Raw genomic sequence first — 23,714 nt, 5'->3', positions numbered from 1 at the left:
CCCTTTTTCAAATTGAGCCATTCTCAGATGTGGTGTGGCGTCACACCGACAGAGGCCGCTCCCACGATAGTTGGTTGACATGAGTGTCTTACCCCAGATCAGCTGTAACAGTCCAACCTCCACTGTTTCGATGCCAGAGCAGGGATGTAAGTTAGACAAGAATATCTCAGATTGAATGATTGAGGTGTTGTGTTGCTGGATGTAATAATGCACATAGTGGTCGTCATTTACTCCTGACATCTGAGCCACTGAAGATGCAGTAGATTACGTTTGCTTGTGAAGGGAATGCGCCTCCCGATCTACATAAATGCATCTATGTTTGTGCAAGTCATTTGGGATCCAGCTTCACCTACAGCAGAAGTGAGTATAAGGTTTTTTTTTATGAATCTCTGCAATCACCTTTCCTAATAACTTGCTAGTTAGCAAGTTTTGCGGCTAAACACGCTAAATACAGCTAAAGTAAACAATCTCTCAGAGCAGCAGAGAGAAGAGAGGGGCGGGGCGAGCAGAGCTCATTTGCATTTAAAGGAACAACCCCTCAGAATGGGATAGCTTATTTTGACAAGGTAAAAAGGGTGTTGTTTTACACAACCACTGAGAATTTTTAACCAAATTATATTATAAACTTTTCATTAAGACCCTAAAGAATCATATCAACTTGTGGAAAATGGGCATCTGATGATCCTTTTAAATAAATGCTGTTCTTTATAACCTTTTATTGATCAAAGAATCATGAAAAAAAGTATCACAGCTTCCAAAAAAAATATTAAGCAGCACAACTGTTTCCAACACTGATAATAAATCAGCATATTAGAATGATTTCAGAAGGACTGGAGTACTGATTCAGAAAATGTAAATTTAATTACATATATAAATTAAAATTTAAAGTATATTAATATAGAAAAACATTGTTTTACATCATAATAATATAATCACAATATTAAATTTTTTTCTGTATTTTTTATTAAATGAACACAGCCTTGATGAGCATAAGAAACCTCTTTAAAAACCATTCAAAATCTTACTGATCCCAAACTTTTGAGCAACAGTGTACATCACATTTTGTTATGTTAAAACTGTATAATACAAATGAAAAAATGAAGTATATTTTACATTCAGCACACCATTACAATAATTACTATCCATACAATATCTTACTATTTTATCTTGACAGCAAGTGTGTTTCTAGTCTTTAATCAGTACTAGGGCACAGCCCCTTCAGAAAGTGTGCCCATATTTTGATACAATTTTAATTTAGTTTTTTAAATACTGTTCTGGATATAAATCGATACAGTAAATTGTGTTTACCCGCAGTCGCTGTACATACAATTAAAAGTGATTTGTTGTTGACAGAAGAATTTGCAAATTATGTTCTCTACAATGGATTGTAGGTATATAATCCAGCACTGTTTTTACTGTCTTATAAAATAGCTCCTTACTATTTCAGTGTAAAAAAACGCCAATATATACCCTTGTTTTACCCCGTTGTCTGTCTCTGCTTACTTTGTCAAATCTTCACATTTTAGCCTACACTTCTGTAACTGAACCTGAATTTGTTTTTCCATCTAACGCATCTGCCTTGTCCAAAAGCAGCTAAACACACTCTAGCTGAGCCTGCTACAGTAGCCACGCCCCCAAACGCTCGATATTGGTTGAGCTGGAAAGAGACGGACAGATCTGAGTGGACCACACTAACTGCTTTGATGGATGGCTCAATGTTTACACTTCAGGGAGAGATACATCCATGAATGGGATACTAGTAGTAGTCAGTGAACAATAAACTGGGTTTAGACATTTACTTTATCTTTAAATATTTTGGAGTGTATTCTTAAACCCAAATCCAGTATCATTCATCTGGATAACAGTACAAGTTAACACAGCAAAGTTTCGTCTGGAAGCAGTAAAAGAAGAAAATGAATAAATATGAGTATGCTAAAAACTATGCTGTGCTTTAAAGGCACCACTAACAGTGCAGCAGAATAATCAAGGCTGGCAGCAGTGCCTGTGGTCACCATCTTTTGCAACATGCGCTTAAACATCTGAGCATGGACATTATGCAAATATTACGGTTCCCCAATAACCTGCGAGCACGTCTTTCTGTAGGTCGGGCAAAGAGAAGCCTGAGGAGGGAAAGGATTGAAGGCGACTTCTAGAATTTAAATGGCCTTCAAATTGGATTTGTTCCCCCATGCCTGCTGTGGAGTGAAGAAATTCACTCAAGAAATTTTCAGACTTCTGATTTTTTTTTATTATGTAACCAGCATACAAAACGGGGCAAGTGAAACCAAGTCACTAAGTGAATTTTGAAACAAATTATGCTGTGTCACCTATATATAGACTGCCATTAAAAACGACACACCGGCATATTAGAATGATTTCTGAAGGATCATGTGACACTGAAGACTGGAATAATGATGCTGAAAATTCAGCTTTGACCACAGGAATAAACTACATTTTACAATATATTCACAGTTATTGCAAAATGTACTCATATTTCAGATTATTGCTGTTTTTATTATATTTTTGATCAAATAAATGCAGCTTTTGAGAAAATTGAGCTGTTTTTACTAGACACTGAAATTACTATTCAGCTGTGTTTTATTATGACACCTGGAATCAGGACTCCACCTTAATAAAATCCCTTGAAATCAGCACACAAAATAAGAGTTTCATTAGGTCGGCGCTGTTATGATTTCATGCTCAAAACTGAAAGTGCAATAGCACTTTCTAGCTATTAAATTATTAAACAATATTTATTGCTTGTATCTATACATTAATATTTATGACTCGGATGACTTAAATGAGGGTTTCAGTTTGAAACTTGAGATGTTTTCTCTTTCCCTAGGATGCAGTTGCATGAGGCTTTGAGCTTGCAAAATAATTTCTCACACGCAATGAATATGGACATCCCACTCTAGGGGAGCTGATTTTAATAAATACTAAAAAAATGCATTCAGAAGCTTAAAATACTTTTAAGCATGCAGCTTTTACTTGTTTGTTTTGAGCCAAAAGGTCAATTTGGGACTTTTACACTGTGTCCACTATTGGTAAAAAGTCTTTTTGTCGTTGATCACTTAACTTGAACTTTGTGCTTTATTCACTATGTAAATGGAGGAGAGCCAAAGTCTAGTGTGACCGTACCGTTATAATATAAAAGTTTGGTGCCACAATTTCATTTACATTGGTAAGTTAAAGCCAAATCTTATTTCATGATATAGTAGTTTTATTTCACAATAACAATTTATATCATGATATTGTTATTTTTTGTAATTTTATCTTTGTTATTAATAATAAAAACCTAGATGCAAGTAACAAACTAAAGTACAACTACAATAAAACAAAGACACAAATGAAATAAATAGGGCCCTATGAAATCTGTTTAATTTTTTCCTAAATTCCATTTTAATTTTAATGGTTACATTAAAAATATTTATCAAAAAGCATGTCTAATTGAAATCAAGCAACTTGCACAATTTAACAGCAATTTATTAAAAGCTGTACAAAAATTACATGTTTTTGAGGCCCTATGAAATACGTTTTATTATTTTTCTCAAATTCAATTTTGTTTTTGTGAATCTGTGTTTTCCATTAATTTTCTGGATTCCATTTTAATCATTTTATTACATTTTAATAATCAAAAGCATGTCTAATAAATTTATAAAGGATATAGATTTGATAAATAATTTATTTATTTATTTATTTTCAGAAATACTGTGTTGTGTATTTACAATTTTCTGGTACATCATTTCTGGTAAATAAGTTTTTTCTGTTTTAATAATATTTTTATTATTAGTAGTACTAGTACTATCATTACATTAAGTAATATATATATATATATATATATATATAAAGTGACTCTCAGAGCAGTTCTAGAGATTATGTTCATGTGTTCATGTACTCATATATTGAGGCGGCAGAGGCTGAAAACACCACAAGCATTACTAAAACAGAGACACGCAGAACATACCGGATTCATGCAGCTTAAGCATTTTGCAGCTCAAAGGAGAAGTCCACTTTCAGAACAACAATTTACAAAAAATGTACTCACCCCCTTGTCATCCAAGATGTTTATGTCTTTCTGTCTTCAGTCGTAAAGAAATTATGGTTTTTGAGGAAAACATTTCAGCATTTTTCTCCATATAATGGACTGATATGGTGCCCCGATTTTGAACTTCCAAAATGTAGTTTAAATGCAGCTTCAAAGGGCTCTAAACGATCCCAGCCGAGGAAGAAGGGTCTTATCTAGCGAAATGATCTGTCATTTTTCCGGAAAACAAAAATTTGTATACTTTTTAAGCACAAAAGCTTGTGAAGCACAGGCTCTGGGATGCGCAACGGAACGTAGGCGGAACTACAGACCTAGTGTTTACAAAGCGAACGCAGGAAGACTAAGGAAGTGCAAATAAGTCAAATACTGTTTACAAACAAAAGTACAACGATGTCGGACGATTCTGAAGTTGTAGGAGAAAATGAGATTTTCCCCATACTCCTCCTTTTTGAACCGGAGTACACAGACGATGAACTTAGACGTGATTCGTAGTGTCGTGGACGTGCATCCCAGAGCCTGTGCTACACAAGCTTTTGTGCTTAAAAAGTAAACAAATTTTTATTTTTCAAAAACAATGACAACCATTTCACTAGATAAGACCCTTCTTCCTCGGCTGTGATCATTTAGAGCCTTTGAAGCTGCATTTAAACTACATTTTGGAAGTTCAAAATCAGGGCACCAATGATGTCCATTATATGAAGAAAAATCCTGAAATGCTTTCCTCAAAAACCATCATTTCTTCACAACTGAAGACAGAAAGACATGAACAGCTTGGATGACAAGGGGGTGAGTAAATTATTTGTAAATTGTTGTTCTGGAAGTGGACTTCTCCTTTAATGTTCACAGACACTAGTCCATTGTGTTTTAAGTGTACTAACCTAGGCTACTTTTAATCTATTCATCCCAGTGCTTTACTTAAGAAATACGGCTCTTATTAAAATGTATTCTTAAAGTACCGGTACTAGAAAAATGTTTTTTGTACCGGTATATCATGCAACACTAATTGCATCATGAACAAAACAACTGCAGATGATTAAATCACCCAAAAATGAAAATCTCTCTAAAACTTTTCTCACCTTCAATGTTGTTCCGAACCCTAAATGATTATGAATGATTTTGTAAGAACAGTTTTGTGAATCTGATCACGTGAATCAATTGAGAACTGAGAATCACAAAAACTTTTACCTGCTGGATTGATGAATTCATTGATTGATTCATTCATTCATTTATGCAGACTGAATGTTTCCAATCTCAATCACTGCAAATGTATGGAAAAGTACAACCAATTCATTCTGCTAAACGTCATTGCATATTCCACAGAAAAAAGGCTTTGGAATGACATTCCAAGACAGAAACAGAAAAGCAAACAAAGAATAATTAGCGTAGCTGCTGTTCACAACATTTCAATATAATCATGTACGTTTGATCAGACTGACTGGAGTACAAGGTTGTGAGATGCATTATGTGAATGTTTGGCTAAAGAGATGCATCTTTAATCTAGATCAATAAGGGTTAATCAGAGTAAATCCTGTGATCTATCCCTTTAATGCAAACTGAAATTTTAGTGTGTTGTTACAGCAACACGCAAATGAAATATTACAGGCCTAATGGATCTCATAATGTCTGTTTAAAGAGCTCATTCTTCCTTGAATGTTACGTAGTGTGTGTGCAATGTATTCAAATAAATCCTACCCAACACTACCACCTTTGGGCTCGAATGAAGAACTGAGCATAATCCAGAAGTCAGTAAATAAATGAGGAAATCTTTACGTCTAAATCTTAATCCTGTCCAGTGGCTTGTCCCAAAAGCAGCTCGTACTTCCACTAACACATCAGACACTGAGCGCACCGCTGGCCTATGTCTGATCCAATCGAATGCTGGGTCTCAACTCCCTGAATCACCCCAGGCCATTAAGCGGTCTGCTAGAGCGAAATGGCTTGCTAGTCCTGGAGTGGTGAGGCTGGATCAAACAGTTTTTTCAGTATTGTGAGGCAAACTTTGTAATTTCACCAACTAGCACCAACAGTCAAGGCAAGTTAAAGGATAGTTGACCCAAAAATAAAAATTTCCTGTTACGATGTAGATGACTTTTTTTTCTTCAGCAGAACAGTGAAGAAGATTTTTAGCTAAAAACATGGTCCTCGGTGATTCATAAAATGCAAGTCAGCTGCAGCCCATTTTCGAAGTGTAAAAGAGGACAGAATTAATTCCCATGGCTCCTGATGATTTATTGAGGTCTTGTAAAGCAAAACAATCAGTCTGTGCAAGAAACTGAACATTATTTACGACATTATTGCCTGTAATCCAGAGGAGTGATGTCTGGTTTGTGAACGAATCATTATTTTGAACTGATTCTTTTTTGTGAACTAGTTGAATCAGTTCATCAATCCGGACTGAGGCATCTGCAACACACAGATCTACAAGTTACTCAAGCAAAACTTACTTTCAGACACCTGACAGTCACTCTGACTGGAAATAAGCCAAAACAGCAGAGTAATTTGTATGATGAATTAATTGATTCAGCACTTCAGTTCCTCCAACAGTCACTGAACTGAGGAAACAGTTCGCATTTTGTAAACGAACTAGTGAACTGAACTAGTTAATTGAAACTATTTTTTTCACCGTTTGCCTGAGGCCCTTGATTACAGGAAATAATGTGGTAAATAACGTTAAGTTTCTTGCACAGACTGACAGTTTCATTTCATGAGAACTCAATATATCATTAGGAGCAACAGGTATTAATTTTGTGTGCATTGAAATTGATTGAAATTAATAATAAAAAAAAATCTAACCAAAAATTAGCCTTCCCATTATGAGGTGATATCTGACTCAAAGTGATTAATTTTTATTTATTTATTTTTTTTACCTTTGTAATGGCATTTTTCTAACTTTATTAAAAGTATGTCATCTTTTATGTCAATTATATTTTATAAGCGTTTTAAAATTTCTAATTAAAACAACAGAATAAGAAAAAGTTACCAATCAAATGAAATCAGTATTAACAAAATTAATTTGTACTACAGAGGTGGTAACACAAAAGTGGCTTGTAGGTGTATTTTCATATGTTTAATGAGGCTCAGCGGTCACATGAGTGCCATCAAATTCATAAACTCATGTTGAGATTAATGTTTTAAATATAACATTTTGAATATAGAAATATTAAATGTTTTGAGTAACTGAAAAGATACTTTAAAAATGAAATTAAAACTGCCAGTAGGTGGCGGCAAGTCACTGATTTAATTACTGAATCATTCATTTGATTCGTTTGAAGGGCTGATTCATTCAGGAATAAAGCAAGTGACTATGAATGGGAATTTGAACCACTGACTCACTAGATTCATTTAAAAATGCATGTTCATTCATAAACGAAACACAGCTTGTGACTTGTTTCAGACTATTTTTGACAATGAAATAGAGCAAAATCAGGCAATAGTGTTATAGTCAGACAATGTAAGTCACTTAATATTAACTTCTTGTTTATTAAACTGTTGTATTAACTCAATATCTCATTTACAAACTTCGTTTCGTTAAAAATCATTTAAATCTGTCGCTCATCAGGTTCCATTCTAATCAACGAAGCTCTCTACACTCTTATTTACACTCTGTCTACACTTTGCTTATGAAAGGATTCATGAGATATGTCTGTGATACGTTACTAAACGTTGCAAAAACACATAGCGCAAACACAAATATGCTGATCGGGTCAGTCGCACATGGTGCTCCTAAATATTTTTTCATAGTCGCACGTAGTTCTCAGTTGCAAATGCAACTGCATCTTTGATGGCCTGAGGGTAAATTAACAGCAAATTTTCATTTTTGCACTCTCTATGCCATTGTCGCACTGGTCAAAACTAAAGGGGCCTCTGGCAAACTGAACAATGCTTTTGGGGAACAAAAAGCTATTTGAATTATTTGTGTTTGTGTCTTATTACTGTAAACCAGAGGCTTCACTTTCAGTAGAATCGGCAGAAAGAATGCCGAAGAGCTGGCATACTGTCAGGCAGATTGCTGAAGAATAGGGATTGCGTGTCGGGCTGGCCCGGCTGTTTCCTCCCCGCTGTGATGTTTGTTTGGTCCTCCGGCGGCACTTCCAAACAAACAATCTGCGAATTGTACGAGCCATTTAATTTCCTGTCTAGATGCTCGATACACGCAAAACATGCTCACCGTGTATCAGGAATGCATCTATCAGGCTGAAAGTAAGTGAATGATTGAACAGTTCGATAGGAACGAGAGAGAGGAAATGAAACTCGAGCTTTAGGAAACATCACATTATTTCTCAACCACATTCCTACAGATTCCAATAAAAGTCTCCAGTTTATTCATGAGGATGGACTGACTGTCCCAGATATATCCTTAAGCTCTGGGTCTTAGGGGGTTGACATGGTTGGGTCAGCACTGAACTGATTCTCAATCCAAAATGCATGAGTGGCTGCCATTTACACGAATCTCAACATGACATGCCGCGGTAAGAGCGATTAAGGTCTGCACTCCTATATTCCCAAAATACTTGTTCGTCATCACTAGCTCTTCGGAATTAAAGTATTTGACATTCCTGTAAATAGAACACTGTCCTTGTGTTAACCATCTGGTGTTTTCGGCCATTTTTGACCACTCATTTTTAACTTTTAACAGATTTTTTTTTACACCTCAACTAAATGCTACAAATCTTCATAAGGGTTTTGGCACTTGCTATGTGAACAAACACTAAATAAATAAAATCATGCACACGTTTAAAAAAATAGTCACACTTACATTATTCGCAGTCAAAAATTTCATATAAGAAATGACTGAGGAGTGAATTTCAACTAGTGGAAATGTTTGGTATTGCGTCTAAACAATCTTTTGGAAATCTCAAAATAATCAGCCTCAAATCTGCAACAACGCAACTTACTTAGTGATTTATGGCTTTGATTTTCTTGCAGTTTAAGAGTACAACATGTTTTAGAAAATAATTTCATTTACCAGTATTACCAGCATAAAATAGTATTTTGTGCATTTTTCACAGTGGTGGACGAAGTACACAAATTGAGTACTTGAGTAAAAGTACAGATACGTATAATAAAATATTACTCCAGTAAAAGTAAAAGTGTTCCTCTTTCAATTTTACTTGAGTGAAAGTACAAAAGTACCCGATTTTTTATGTACTTAAGTAAAAAAATACTGATAGATTTATTTTGCAATTTTATATAGGCTACTTAATTGAATTTTATATTAGCACATATTTTTTATAATCCTACTGCTCAAAATAGCTGGGATTTTCCCAAAAAATACATTTTTGAGTGATGTAGTAATATTCAATGTGAAGCTTACACTGCAATGTACTTGAGAGAAAACAGATTTGACCATCTAATTTTCAACAGTAAGAAAAAAAGTGTTTTAAAGCTTGTTTTGCATAATGTCACAGTTATATATGACATGAGAATAAGGCCTGAAGTTAACAAGAGCATTTTAAGGAAAATATAACAATATTTTCATAATGATTTTTTCCTTTCAAATATTGTCTGTGTAAAAACACCCCTAGCCAAATGCCCCCAGAGGGCATCACTTTCCACTTTGATAATTACTGTAGTTACCATGTTCTGAACATCACATCCTTTCTTTTTCCCTCAGATGTAATCTATCTAGGTGGCTGAATAAAAATATGTGGACTTTATAACTAAAAATGATCTCAACAGATAGCAAGCAGCTAGAGCGTTAGCATCAGCTAACAATATTTACTTATTTTCAGTATGGTTGAATAAACATTCATATCTGTCTACTCTAGCTGATCCAAACAATATAAAAATGTATACTGCTGATAAACAATACAAAAACAGACGTCACGTAGGGCTACATGCGTAGCATTTTAATAAAACTGCTAACGTTACAGCAGCGAGGAATATGAATGTGCATGAGTTATTTTATTTAAGCTGTTAAACAACGGACAGCTTTGACCTAAATATGATTTTCAGTTATAATAATTAATCCTAAAATTCGACATTAGTAACTTACTTTTCGCAGCATCAGTCGCGCGCGCACAAGATCTCCCGGTTCTTACTTGTCAATTCAGTTGACAGGAGACTCGCTCTAAACGGATCATTTGAATCAATGAGTTGTCGACTCTGGAACAGCTGCAATCGGATCATTCCAATTCGTGAAGGAATCGTTTGGTGCGATTGGCGAATCAATTTAACAGGTTAATTGAAAATAATCAGTTTGTTCATGAATCAGACACAGCTTGTGCATCTCAGAGCATGTGATATATTATAAGGAGTAACGACATGTTTATGAAATGTAGTTAAGTAAAAAGTACGATCTTACGCTTTGGAATGTAGTGAAGTAAAAGTGAAAGTTACTCAAAATAAAACTACTCCAGTAAAGTACAGATACTTGAAAAATGTACTTAAGTACAGTAACGAAGTACAACTACTTCCTTACTGCCCACCACTGATTTTTCATTATAAACCTCTAACTTTTTTTTGTTTGTTTCAATTTTCTAAAATCTTCACTTCAACAAATATCTGTCAAGCGTCTTCTTTAAAAGAGTTCTTAAGCCGTGCTCCTTTGTTCAAGATTTACGACAGCTTAAGTTGGAAATTTCATTTTCAAAAAAGAAAAAAGACCTGAAAAAACTTTATTTTAGTACCATAAAATCCCCTAAAATATAAAATGTTAAACAAAAAAGTACACTGTTTAATTGAAAAATTTACACGAACAACATCAGAGTGTTAGAGTAGAGATGTTAAATTATCATTGTTCTTTATAAAAGCATACATTTGCATATTTATAAATAATATTTAAAACTAAAAATACTATTTTTAAATTATAAAATTATATTTTGAAATGTTAAGTTTACTGTTCATAAAATGTATTAAATATATATATAATTATATAAATATATATATATTTTATTTTAGATTTTTAACATGTTATTAATTATTAATTACGATTAATGTTTAATTAATTGACAGCCATAATAAAAAGAATAAAAACGATTTCATTTTATTGCAGTAACAGTTAAAAAAAAATGCTTTTTTGTTTGTTGGTTTGTTTGTTTTTTTTACCTTCCATGTCTGCAAGGTCCAGGACATCACTGTCTTTATTGGCAGATTGATGCAGGGAGGATCTTCCTTTCCAGATAAACATCATCTCTGCTCAGCGATGCTTTCCGGGCCCTGCGCTTTTGGTGCTGTTTTGTAGGCTGCTCCCATCGCTGCATGTTCACCGTCCGGTAAAGAACACCCTAATCAGAAACAGAGATGGATGGATGGATGTGAGTGGTTTGCGATATCACTTCACATCAAAACTACTTCACAACATGTCCAACAGGATTCCTAAAGGGAGAATCATGTTCACCCAACACAGAAGTTTAAAAACTTTCTCTGCTTTAACTTTTTACAGGTACTTTCAGATGTGAAAATACTTCAGTCTTTTAGAACAAAAATTAGAATAAAACATAAAAAATACCTTAAAATATATAATACAAATTAGGTCTGCACGATTATGACAAAAATCATTATTGATGATTATTTCCTTGAAATTGTAATTGCGATTATTAATTACGATTATAACAATTTATACTGAATAATGTTTTGAACAGTTTTGAAGCAAAGCGCCTTCGAATGATTACATAATTGTGGCATCTGTAATTGTAATCACAATTAGAAATTCGATTGATTGTGCAGCCCTAATACAAATATTAAAAAGAGAGATAAAAAAAAATTAAGATTACATCTCATAATTCTTAGTTTATATGTAACCTTTTTTTGTAATTGAGTTTATATGTCTGACTTTTTTGATTGAATGTTGACTTTACATCTTGCAATCTTTTTTTCTGCCATGTAATAAATAAAAAGGTAAGTTTTCGATTTAAAAAAAGTGAAAAAACTGACTTTTTTAAAATTGCAAGTTTAGATTAGAATAAAAAAAATAAAAAATATTATAAAATATATAATACAAATATTAAAAAGGGAGATAAAAAAATAATGTTTACATCTCTTAATTCTTATTTTATATGTAAACTTCGTTTTCTTAGTTTATATGTCAGACTTTTTTGATTGAATGTTGACTTTACATCTTGCAATCATTTTTTCTGCCATGTAATAAATAAAAAGGTAATTTTTCACTTTTTTAGAATTCCAAGTTTAGATTAGAATAAAACATACAAAATATTTAAAAATACATAATACAAATATTAAAAAGGGAGATAAAAAAAAATTACAATCTATGCAATTATTTGTTTACTAAATTCTTAGGTTAAATATCCTGCAATCAATTTCTGTGGCATCAAATTTCTGGAATTTTACAGTATTTTCCCTTTCTGTTTGGCTATATTAACCTGTACACAGATTCAGAGAAAATAAAAGCTGATACCACTGAACTGTCATTATTTGTCCTTTACAATCACAACCAACCTACACTGTTCAAAAAGAGTCAGATTGAGTGGGAGTTGTGCATAAAGCATGTTAATTGGCCACAGAGAATAAATTGGCTGCTGTTTGCTGAATGTCAGCCAGACAAGCCTCATGGATCTGCTGACTGGCAGCGATATGCGTGTTCTGCCACACCGTTTGACGCCATGGCCCGGTCTCAAGGCTAAGTGTGCATGGCCCACTTTGTTCACTTAATCAAAGATGGATGAATTTAATATGCTGGGACAGAATGAATATCATTTCCAGTGAGCTTTTAACTTAAACCATATTAGGCAATTAAGCATGGCTAATAACAAGCAAGTGCCCAGTGCATTAGTCAACAGCAGAGGACGAAAACAATGATTACCAAAATTAAAAAGAGCTTTAAAAAAATAAGACAAAAAATACAGAGAATTTAATTGAGAGCATAAGCACCGACAATGAGAGAAATAACAAAGTAGGACAAACAACACTTATCAGTTCAGTTCTACATTGAATGGCATTTTTAATGGGGTGTTAGCAAAGTGCCTTTAGGCCATTTTCTATGCAAGCATAAAAAGCAGCCACTTGCCTTGATTGCATTTCAATAATATATTACAATTCAGCAAACATAGTATATGTGTAGCTTAAATCAGACTGTATTTGGACTAGTTAATGCAAATACATGATGGTGCCTCTATCCAAAAATGCAACTGGCTCTTTTAAAGATGCAGTACATAATATTAACAGCTAGTGGTTGAAATGGGTACTGCAGTCTAAATTCAAAACACTGCAGATTGTCCTATCTCCAGCCTCCTCCTCAGATTCAATGCTCACACGGGTTGCCAGATGCAACAAGAAAAAAGCACAACTGACAATGGAACTGACAATGATGAACTGATTTACCTGTGTTTTAATATTCCTTTGGTCATAGAGTTTTTGTTTTGTTTTTTAGATGGATGCCGAGGCTAGGTTGGGTAAAATCTACAATCCCTGACTCAGTTCATTTGCTCACTTCTATGGCAGAAATACTCTTTTTTTTCCACCAAGTGGCAACCCAGTGTGTTAAACTACTATTGGGTAAACAGACTTTCTGACACAAAACGCACATTTCAAATGTGAAATAGCTAGCTGTAGCACTGTTTTTCAGAGAAGCAATGTGAACTTAACATGTTTTTTAAATTTCAGCAAAAATAATATATTATTTTTATGCTTTACTACTAATTTAGTAACTACTTACGAGTAATTTATCGATTAATCGTTTCATCTAAACAATTAATTTCCCACGAAAAAAGCAACAAATTTATTTAGGAGAAAAATGTAAAGGCACAGTATTTCCGGGGAAAAAATACATTACTTTTTTTTAATTAAATCAATTAATTGAAGCCAGCTTTTGATTATTAAAACTTAATGGAACCATTAAAATGGAATTCTGAAACGTAATAAAAAAAAACAGAATCTGGTAAAAAAAAAAAAAAAAAAAAAAAAAAGATGTACAACTTAATTAATTAGACAGGCTTGTTGATTAATAACATTTAATTTAACCATTAAAACAGAGTATTAATAGAAAATGGAAAAAACTGAAATTGGAAATAAAATGGATTTCATAGGATTCCCTATAATTATAATAAATTTTTTTCTGATAATAAAAGCAGATGTAAGTGAACAGTAGCCTTTAAAATGACTTAAAAATACATATATAATAGCAGTGAGGCAATAATTAATTAAAATAAAGTACCTAAAGCAAGAAATCATATGGTTTTATTGAACAAAACGCATTACAATAAATGCCTGCAGAGGGCGCCAACGGCCTGACAATTGTTTTTACACATTACTGTGTGATATAATCCTGGTTTAATATTGATTAAACATCATTTACTTCAAATGTCCACTTAATCTTTAATATGTGGCCATTTCTTTACAACAGAAATGCTATAGCCCCTGTAATAATGAATATGTGGACATCAAAACGTGTAAATGAGCTTTTATTTTTAAATCGTGATGAACAGTTAGCATATTAAGATATTGATGTATTTTCCTGAGTTTGCGTAGGTTTATAAATGATTGACCTTACAAATCTGATGAAATGCCAAACGTTGCGTTCCCAGATGAATGATTTAATAAACCCAAACTCACAGCAACATGCAGAGATGGAGTTTGAGATGCTCCACACATGTAAATGATAACAGGTTGTGTATCAGTATTTGCTGTGAACTGAGCCGCTCTGACAGGCACATACATAACCTACACACACGTAAATAAAGCACATAAATTAAACCTGCATCACATATATTTATTTAACTGAACAGCATTTGTGAATTTACAATAGGGTTACATATCATGCAGCCTTGCAAAAACAGTCTAATAATGCGTTTCATGGATTCTCGTTTGGGAAATGCGGCACTTACGGTATTTTGCCGGTTAATCTACGTGGGCAAAAAAAATTGAAGATTTTTAAAAATTGAATAGTCAGCTAGAAACGACGAATCGCGACAGCCCTATTTACTACAGTCAAAAATTCCATACAGCACCTTTAACTTAAAGACTTTTAGTAGGACTTTTATTACTAGAGCACTACACTACGTCAGTTTCTCACCCTAATAAGGTCTGTTAGAAATGACGCATGTTTTGACGCACATAGTTATTTTCAGTACCCTGCGCCACGTCTGTTGTGTTTTTAGGTAGTGATGGGAGAAACTGAGCTGTATGAAATTCTGAATCAACCAAACCAATTGTTTCACACAATGACTCACTGTTTCAAAAAACCACATGCTGGTGACACCTCAGTCAAAACGGTGTAAATGAAACTAAAACTGTATAGAGTGAACATGCACTTCTAAAAATCTCTTAAATGCAACCTATAATAGCATTAAACATGAAGCTTCTGTAAAATACATGTTCTTTCATTATTTTGTAGCGATTGTGTGAGTTTCTTTCTTCTGTTGAGCACAAAAGAACTTATTCTGAAGAATGCAGGTAGCCAGGCAGTAAGTGTGGGGGAAAAGTATGGGAAAAAATACTATGGAAGTCAATGGCTACTGTCAACTGCTTGGTTACCAACATTCTTCAAATTATCTTTTTTAATCATATGTAAATACAACAACAAAAGAAAACCATTAGGTGTCAGACAACTGCTTGAGAGGACTAAAAACTGACAGGGAAATAAACACTTAAAACAGCCATTGTCAATGTATTTTCTGTGACAGTGCTCTCATTAAAGGACCTTTTTTTTAATTAAAAAAAGAGAGGATATAGAGATTATTTTTATGTTATAATAAATAACATATTAACTGTTCATACATTTATCAAGCAGCACGGAGGGTTTAGTTTACATAGAGAAACAGAATAAATGATGATGGATATGCATACTTATGCATATGCATAGATTTACATAACGCAGCGGTGTTGTGCAATACACACAGATACGGTAAACCGTGCTGGAGCACAAAGAAACAGCCTTTGCAAGAACAAATTTCTACCTGCTCAAGCTTCCGTGACATTATTGCCTCTGCTGTCTATTATATATCTGGCTAGAGAGACATTTCTCAGTAATATGACACACAAGTGAACAGCTTGTGCAGTCAGTCTTTAGTAGTATTTTTTGTCCATCTCTTAGCAACCACCATTACAGATAATAGGCATATATTCAAGCCGTGCTGAAGAATTTGCATGAGGTCAAAGGGTCTTTTGAGCTAAAGAGTATAACTTTTGTTAACATTCTGCACACTGGATATCTAATATCATGAGTGTAATTAGCATGTGCAAATGACCACCATTCCCTCATTAAAAAGCATTTTTAGTAATGACACTGATGTTAATCTTACTGGTTTTGGGTAACTGTTAAGGACACTTATTATGAATGCAAAGTTCACACTGAACATTTCCAAAGCGACACTTTCTATCTATTGGCACACTGACAATAAACCACATTTGTTTAGCTCTAAAGCACAGGCTCTTTCAGATCTATTTCTGTTTGAATATAGAGGTCATAAAGAGATTAGGACTTTCTCATCCTAATTTGATTTGGTTCTATTCATTTGGGATCTTTGAAAGTAGTTATTAGAAATCTGAAGGACAAGACCTTGCTGACAATAGAACTTCTCATTTCAATAGGACGATTCTTGAAGTTCTTTTCCAATTACTTTTTCTAGCTAGAAATTCATTCTGTCTGAGATTTGCATGATTACAAGACAAACTGCATTTTATTTCTCACAGATTCAACACCCATGTACTTTAGCCAACTGGTTTATGTCATCAACAAACTGTTTAATTTATGCATTTAGTACTATAGGAACGGCTACTAAATTTGATGATTTGCTCTTTTTACATTGACTGTCACTATATACAGACTAACACAATCAGATACAACAACAATTCCTCATATAATAAGTACAACACTAATACATTTAACAGTCACTGAAATAGCATGAGATAACTGGATGCTTTCCAGTTGAATTGCGGTGGTCAAACTATTTAAAATATCGTGAATTAAGTTACAAACTCGATCATAATGCAGTATGTTTCCATCCAACTTGGTTTTTGAGGTGCAGCTCGTCTTTTTAAACCGAATGTTTTCACTAGCTAGCAGTAAACCGGTCACCTTACCTGAATATGTTCGTAGATTCGTGTTGAATGTTATCTTTGGAACGGAAATACTGATAATTTATTCGTAAACATCATACTTTTTGCGCTTATTTCAATTAATCTCATAAAACTAGCGAGCTAAGCAAGTAACGGCACTGATAGTATCGTGTAAACAAGAGCCCGGCCAAGATGGCGACTGTGTAACATTCATGTGCTGAAGCTCTGCACTTGTTTTATAGTTAACGCATATAAAAGGGTATATAAGTTAATAACAGCTTTTTTACTGGTATAAGCAAGTCTTTTGTCGTTCTTTCGTCTTTCTTTCGTTCTCCTAACGTGTCAAACGAGCGCGATGGAAGCAGATAGGCCTAATCGAGGCGCTGCGCATTCGTACGCGAGGAAATCTCTGGATGCCGCGTTCAAGGAAAATGACGCAGCGAAAACCTCTGGATCGAAAATCCCTCTACCTGAAACTCCCAAACCGCCTTCCAAGAAATCAAAAATGGGTGACAGAGATGGGTCGGACAGTCAGTCGGTTTCCAATTCACACCTTCTGGAAATTTTGGAGCGAGTTGAAAAAATGCAAGCCGAATTTCTGACTCGCATGCAATCCCTCGAGACAACGGTGAAAGACAACACGAATTCGTTGAACAGTGTGACTGAGGCGCTCGAATTCATGAACAATCAGGTAGAAGAGGTGACAGACAAGGTGAACTCGCTTCAGATCAAGGTGGAATCTCTGGAAAAGGAGAACCGTGTGCTGCGTGACAAATGCGACGAACTGGATTCTTACAAGAGGAGGTGGAATCTTCGAGTGTCCGGTATTCAGGAGCAGCGAGGAGAAGACGTCCGGAAGATTCTCATCGATCTGTTCAGTAAAGTTTCTCCTGTGATCGCAGATCAGCTCATCTACACGCTGGATGTCGCTCATAGACTGGGTCCGCGCTCTGAAGGAGTTCGCTCCAGCCGAAGAATCATCGTGCAGTTTCTTTCACGCAACGTCCGAGATCAGATCTGGAGGGATGCGAGAACCGCCGCCGTCCTCAAAGAAAGGAAAATCAGGATTTTCGAAGACCTGACGCAGAGCACCAAAGACGCCCGGAACAAACTCTGGCCTCTTGTCGAGCAAGCGAGGAAGGAGGGGAAGAGAGCAGGTTTCAGAGGCCCCTTCGCTTATATCGATGGTAAAAGAATCTCTGCTAAAGATCAGTTTGTGTGAATGATGCTGCGGCATCCTCAGCGAAATCTCCGCGCACCGAATGACTTTTCTGATACTCGCGGGTAAACACGAACTGCACCGCGGCTTCTTTGCACATTTTTCCCCTGACAGGATGGACAGACTGTAAACGGTGTTGTATTGAGCTAATTGGAATCAGGAACCAGAAGACCTAAAGGTACCGTTACTTATTTAGTGTTATTTCACGAGCTGGATCCTCAACTCAATTTTTACTTTTATTTTGGGACTTACTTGTGTAGGGCATTGGTCATAAATTTGGAATATTTACTTAATATATGAGTGCTCGTTTGGAAGAAGATATTACATTTTAGTGACTAAAAGATGAACGAAAGAACTCAGAAAAGGATAAAAGAAAAGAAGACGGAAAAAGACTTTTACTCAAGCCCTTATACTCATGTTGCAGAGTTAGGCGAAATATCGCTTTTTTCTTTGTTATTCGAGTAAATTTTTTTTCTGTTCTAATTGATATTCAGATTGTTCTGTACCTAGTTCTTTAGGTATTATTCTCTTGTTTCATTTTTATGTCTTTGTCGTTGTTTTCTTTAAATGCCAGGGGTTTGAAAAATAATGTCAAAAGGAAGGCTTTATTTTTATTTTCTAAGAGACACAAAGTAGATTTTTGTTTTTTTCAAGAAAGTCACTCTACATCTAAAGATGCCAGATTTTGGAGGTCACAGTGGGGCAACGACATATGGCTGTCACACGGGTCAGAATACTCTGCGGGAGTAGGGATTATGAAGTGTAATTTTAATGGCAGTATTCTGGAAACCAGCATCGATCCTTCAGGTCATTTCCTGCTTATGGTAGTTGTTGTCAATGAGTTTATAGTGATCATTGTCAACATCTATGGATACAATTCTGTGGCAGAAAACCGTACGTTCTTTAACATGCTAGATCAAAAACTGTCATCTGCATTAGAGAAATATCCTACTGCCTTTCTGATTTTAGGTGGTGATTTTAACATGGTAATGAATAACACGATAGATCGACACCCTCCAAGGAAAGCAGCTTCTTCAAATTCAAGTCTTGTTGCGTTTATGGATAAATTTGATTTAGTCGACATCTGGAGAGAAATGTATCCGGATGTAATACAGTACACTTGGTCAAACAAAGACCGTTCGAGACAATCCAGAATCGATTATTGGTTGATCTCTAAAACGCTAAGAAATAATAATATTTCTATGAATATTAGCAACAGTCCACTGACTGACCATAATGCCATTTATATTTCGGTTAATTTATCACAAAATACTACAATTCATACTTCTAAAGCGTTACTTTGGAAATTAAATAATTCCCTTCTTAAATATGAAAAGGTCAAGCAACAGATTGATGAGTTAATCCGAATTTACTGGAAAAGGGCTGAATCAGAAAAAGCTTATGGACGTAACTGGGAGCTTCTAAAATATGAATTAGGAAAGTTCTTAAGAAAATTTGGAAGTAATGTAGCAAAACAAAACAGATTAATTGAAGATGACATTCTTTCACAGCTGTCTGCTTTATCACTTAAAGAACCATTGACAGATACTCAAAATGCTGAATACTCCAAACTCCAGAATAAATTAGATGAACTGTATAGAGCCAAAGCTAAGGGAGCCTATGTCAGATCCAGAAAAAAGTGGCTGGAAGAAGGAGAACAAAATTCAGCCTATTTCTTCAGGTTGGAAAGATCCAATGCTATGAACGCATCTATTGATCGTCTCCAAACAAATGATGGTGTTCTTGATAATCCTAAAGAAATAGCTGCTTTTTGCTCCAAATTTTATAACAACTTGTATACTTCAAGGTATTGTCATAATTCAGCCAAATCCTTTTTTGACTCTATTAGTCAAAACAAAGTTATTTCATTCGAAGATAAAGAAGCTTGTGATAATGATATATCTCAATCAGAAATTCTACAGGCAATTAAGAGCTTAAAAAATAATAAAAGTCCAGGCAGTGATGGTCTAACCGCTGAATTATATAAGATGTTTGATGAAAAATTATCTCCTTTCTTACTAAAAGTGTTTGAGGAAAGTTTTGAACTGGAAGCACTTCCACCAACCATGACACAAGGAGTCATTACTCTGATACCCAAACCCAATAAAGATCGAGAATGTCTAGAAAATTGGAGGCCAATCACCCTATTAAATAACGATTATAAAATTTTAGCTTTAGTTTTAGCACAAAGAATGAAAGATGTACTTAGTATCATTATTGATGAATCGCAATCAGGTTTTATGGAAAAACGTCACATTACGAATAATATAAGATTAGTTTTAGATCTGTTAGATTACGAGGATCTCGTCCCTAATGACAGTTTCATGCTTTTCTTAGATTTCTACAAAGCCTTTGATTCGCTTGAGCATAAGTTCATATTTCAAGCTCTTGCTAAATTTGGGTTTGGAGATCACTTTTGTAGAGCCGTCAGAACACTATATAAAAATAATAATAGTGCTATTAAATTAAAATTTGGAACCTCACCAAGATTCAGTTTGTCACGTGGAGTAAGACAAGGCTGTCCTATATCTCCATATTTATTCTTACTCGCCTCTCAATTTTTAGCCCTGCATATTTCTAATAATAATTTACAAGGTATTTCAATTGACGATAGACAAATTCTAATTAGCCAACTGGCTGACGACACCACTCTGTTTCTGAATGACGCTTCCCAAATCCCTTTAGCTTTGCAATTGATCGAGTCCTTTTCCAGAGCTTCGGGTCTCTGTCTAAACATCAACAAATGTGAGTTAATGTCAATTAAACGCTGTGAAATTCCCTCTATATGCAACATCCCTGTGAAAAATCAAGTTACATACTTAGGTATTGTCATTAATAAAGACCAGAAAACAAGATGTAAACTAAATTTTGACCCTTTAATAGTGAAAACACAAAGGAAACTGAATATGTGGCTGCAGAGAGATTTATCAATAAGAGGAAGAATTTTACTCTCTAAAGCTGAAGGATTGTCTCGACTGACTTACGCTGCTCTTTCCTTGGAGGTTGATAAAGGAACATTAAAAAAGTTGACAGCATGTTAAACAACTTTGTTTGGAAAAATAAAACCCATTATATCAGGAAATCAGTAATAATGAATCCAACAAAACAAGGGGGACTGGATTTTCTAGATTTTGCTACCTTAAACAACACTTTTAAAATTAATTGGCTTAATAATTTTCTTAAAAATCCCTCTTCCCTTTGGAATATTATCCCCAATTATATTTTCTCTAAAGTTGGTGGGCTGAATTTTCTTTTACTCTGTAATTATAATATCTCAAAAATCCCTGTCAAACTTTCTAATTTCCATAAGCAGATGCTCTTGGCCTGGTCCCTCATATACAAACACAACTTCTCTCCACACAAATATTACTTATGGAACAATAAGGATATTCTTTACAAGAATAAATCTCTTTTCTTCAAGGATTGGTTTGAAAACAACCTTCTTTTAGTCGGACAGCTTTTTAACTCACAAGGCAGACTTTATAATTATTCAGATTTTTTACAGAAATATAATATTCCTGTATGTGCCGATGAATATGCGATTGTTTTCAATGCCATTCCCTCTGGTGTGTCTTTTCTGTTGCAAGGTTCTACATTTCCATGGCCGTGTTCTTACTCTCTGAATTTAACTGACACAATGATTGGAGGTGTTTGCTTTTCTACAGATCGTCAGAAAAATAACTATAAAATCAGAGCTCTCTTCCAGGCTGAGATAACAACAATTCCATATGTAATACCGTATTGGAATAATATTGTGGAGAATATACCTTGGGAGAAAGTATGGACCTTGCCTCATAAGTATCTGCTTACCAATAAAGTAAAAGAAATGACATTTAAACTGATTCACAAATGTTACCCGACTAAAGTCTTTCTTAGGAAATATAAGCCTGACATTGAAGTGAACTGCAGTTTTTGTGATTCTTCTGAAGAAGACTTCATTCATTTGTTTTGGGAATGTTCCCACACAGAGAAATTCTGGTCTGACTTTTTGGTGTTTATTCAATCTTATTTTGTAAGTGACTTCTCATTTTGTTTTAAAGATGCTTTGTTTGGCTTATTTGAATATTCTAAGGAGAATACAGGAAAATATTACATAATTAATTTATGTTTTCTGTTAGCTAAATTTCACATTCATAAACAAAAGTTTACTGGCTCTAAACCTCTTTTTTCTTTGTTCAAAGTGGATTTGGATATGTATGTGGAAACTATCCAAAGTTCTACTAATTTGAAAGCTATGAAAACTGTATCTCTGTATTCATCCTTTGTGTCATCTTAAGATGTAATTGTATTACACTGTTTTTTTCTTTGTTACCCTGGCAACAAATCTGTGTATTTTTGTTTCTTTTTATTTATTTTGTCTGTATTTGTACTGTTTTGTTGTTTTGAATATCTGTAATGCTTAATAAAAAAAAAAAAAAAAATCGTGTAAACAAGGCCGAATCGCGAAAAGCGGAAGTACAGGCAAACCGAATCAATTGAGCCATTCAAACGGCACCGCTCCGATTGATTCAAGCCTGACTTCATTCAGTTCAAGCGATTCACTAGCAAAAAAAAAATCGAATTTCGACATCGCTTGTAATGATTTAAAAAAAAAAAAAAAAAAAAAAACCCACACACATAGTGATGGGTGAAACGGAGCTTTTCAAAACTCGGAATCAATGAAGCCATTGCGATGCAAAATGATTCAGTGTTTCGAAGCGCTCCAATCGGATCGCGAATCATTTGATTTTTATCGGAACTTCAAGAGGGTTCTTTTTGCAAAATGAATGATTCGCGATTCGGGCTCTGAAGTCTCGATCTGAAAGGATGGTTCGCGAATCATAATTCAGATCGAAACTTCAGAGCACGAATCAACTGATTCAGATCGGGACTTCGGTCCTGGTTCGCGAATCATTTGATTCTGATCGTGACTTGAAGCGCGGATTGCGAATCATTTGATTCAGATCGGTATTTCGAGCGCGGATTGTGAATCATTTGATTTCGATAGGGACTTTGGTGCGGGTTTGCGAATCATTTGGTTCAGATCGGGACTTGAAGCTCGGATTGCGAATCATTTGATTTAGATCGGGACTTTGGGTTCGCGAATCATTTGATTCAGATCGGGACTTGAAGCGCGGATTGCGATTCATTTTATTTCGATCGGGACTTTGGTGCGGGTTCGCGAATCATTTGATTCAGCGCTGATTGCGAATCATTTGATTCAGCGCTGATTGCGAATCATTTGATTTCGATCGGGACTTTGGTGCGGGTTCACGAATCATTTGATTCAGTGTGGGTTTTCGAGCGCTGATTGCGAATCATTTGATTCGGGACTTTTGTGCGGGTTCGCGAATCATTTGATTCAAATCGGGATTTGAAGCGCGAATTGCGAATCATTTGATTCAAATCGGGATTTGAAGCGCGAATTGCGAATCATTTGATTTAGATCCGGACTTTGATGCGGGTTCGCAAATCATTTAATTCAGATCAGGACTTCGAGCGCGAATGGCTAAT

At 34.8% G+C, this 23,714-nt stretch overlaps 1 long non-coding RNA gene across 2 annotated transcripts in view; it reads right to left on the bottom strand.

The window, feature by feature from the left end:
- Nucleotides 1-17,176, bottom strand: part of LOC127176439 (uncharacterized) — an 87,752-nt gene extending 70,576 nt beyond the window's left edge. For both annotated transcript variants that reach the window (XR_007829099.1, XR_007829100.1), the window contains exons 1-2: nt 17,027-17,176; nt 11,096-11,274 (exon numbers count right to left, since the gene is read on the bottom strand). This is a non-coding gene — a long non-coding RNA (uncharacterized LOC127176439). The remainder of the gene's footprint in view (nt 1-11,095; nt 11,275-17,026) is intronic.
- Between the last annotated feature and the right edge of the window lie 6,538 nt (nt 17,177-23,714).

Source organism: Labeo rohita, chromosome 14 (genome assembly GCF_022985175.1).
Source record: "Labeo rohita strain BAU-BD-2019 chromosome 14, IGBB_LRoh.1.0, whole genome shotgun sequence".
In the NCBI taxonomy this organism is placed as follows: domain Eukaryota; kingdom Metazoa; phylum Chordata; class Actinopteri; order Cypriniformes; family Cyprinidae; genus Labeo; species Labeo rohita.
Note: the sequence above shows the minus strand (reverse complement) of the source record. Positions and strands in the feature narration are given on the sequence as shown.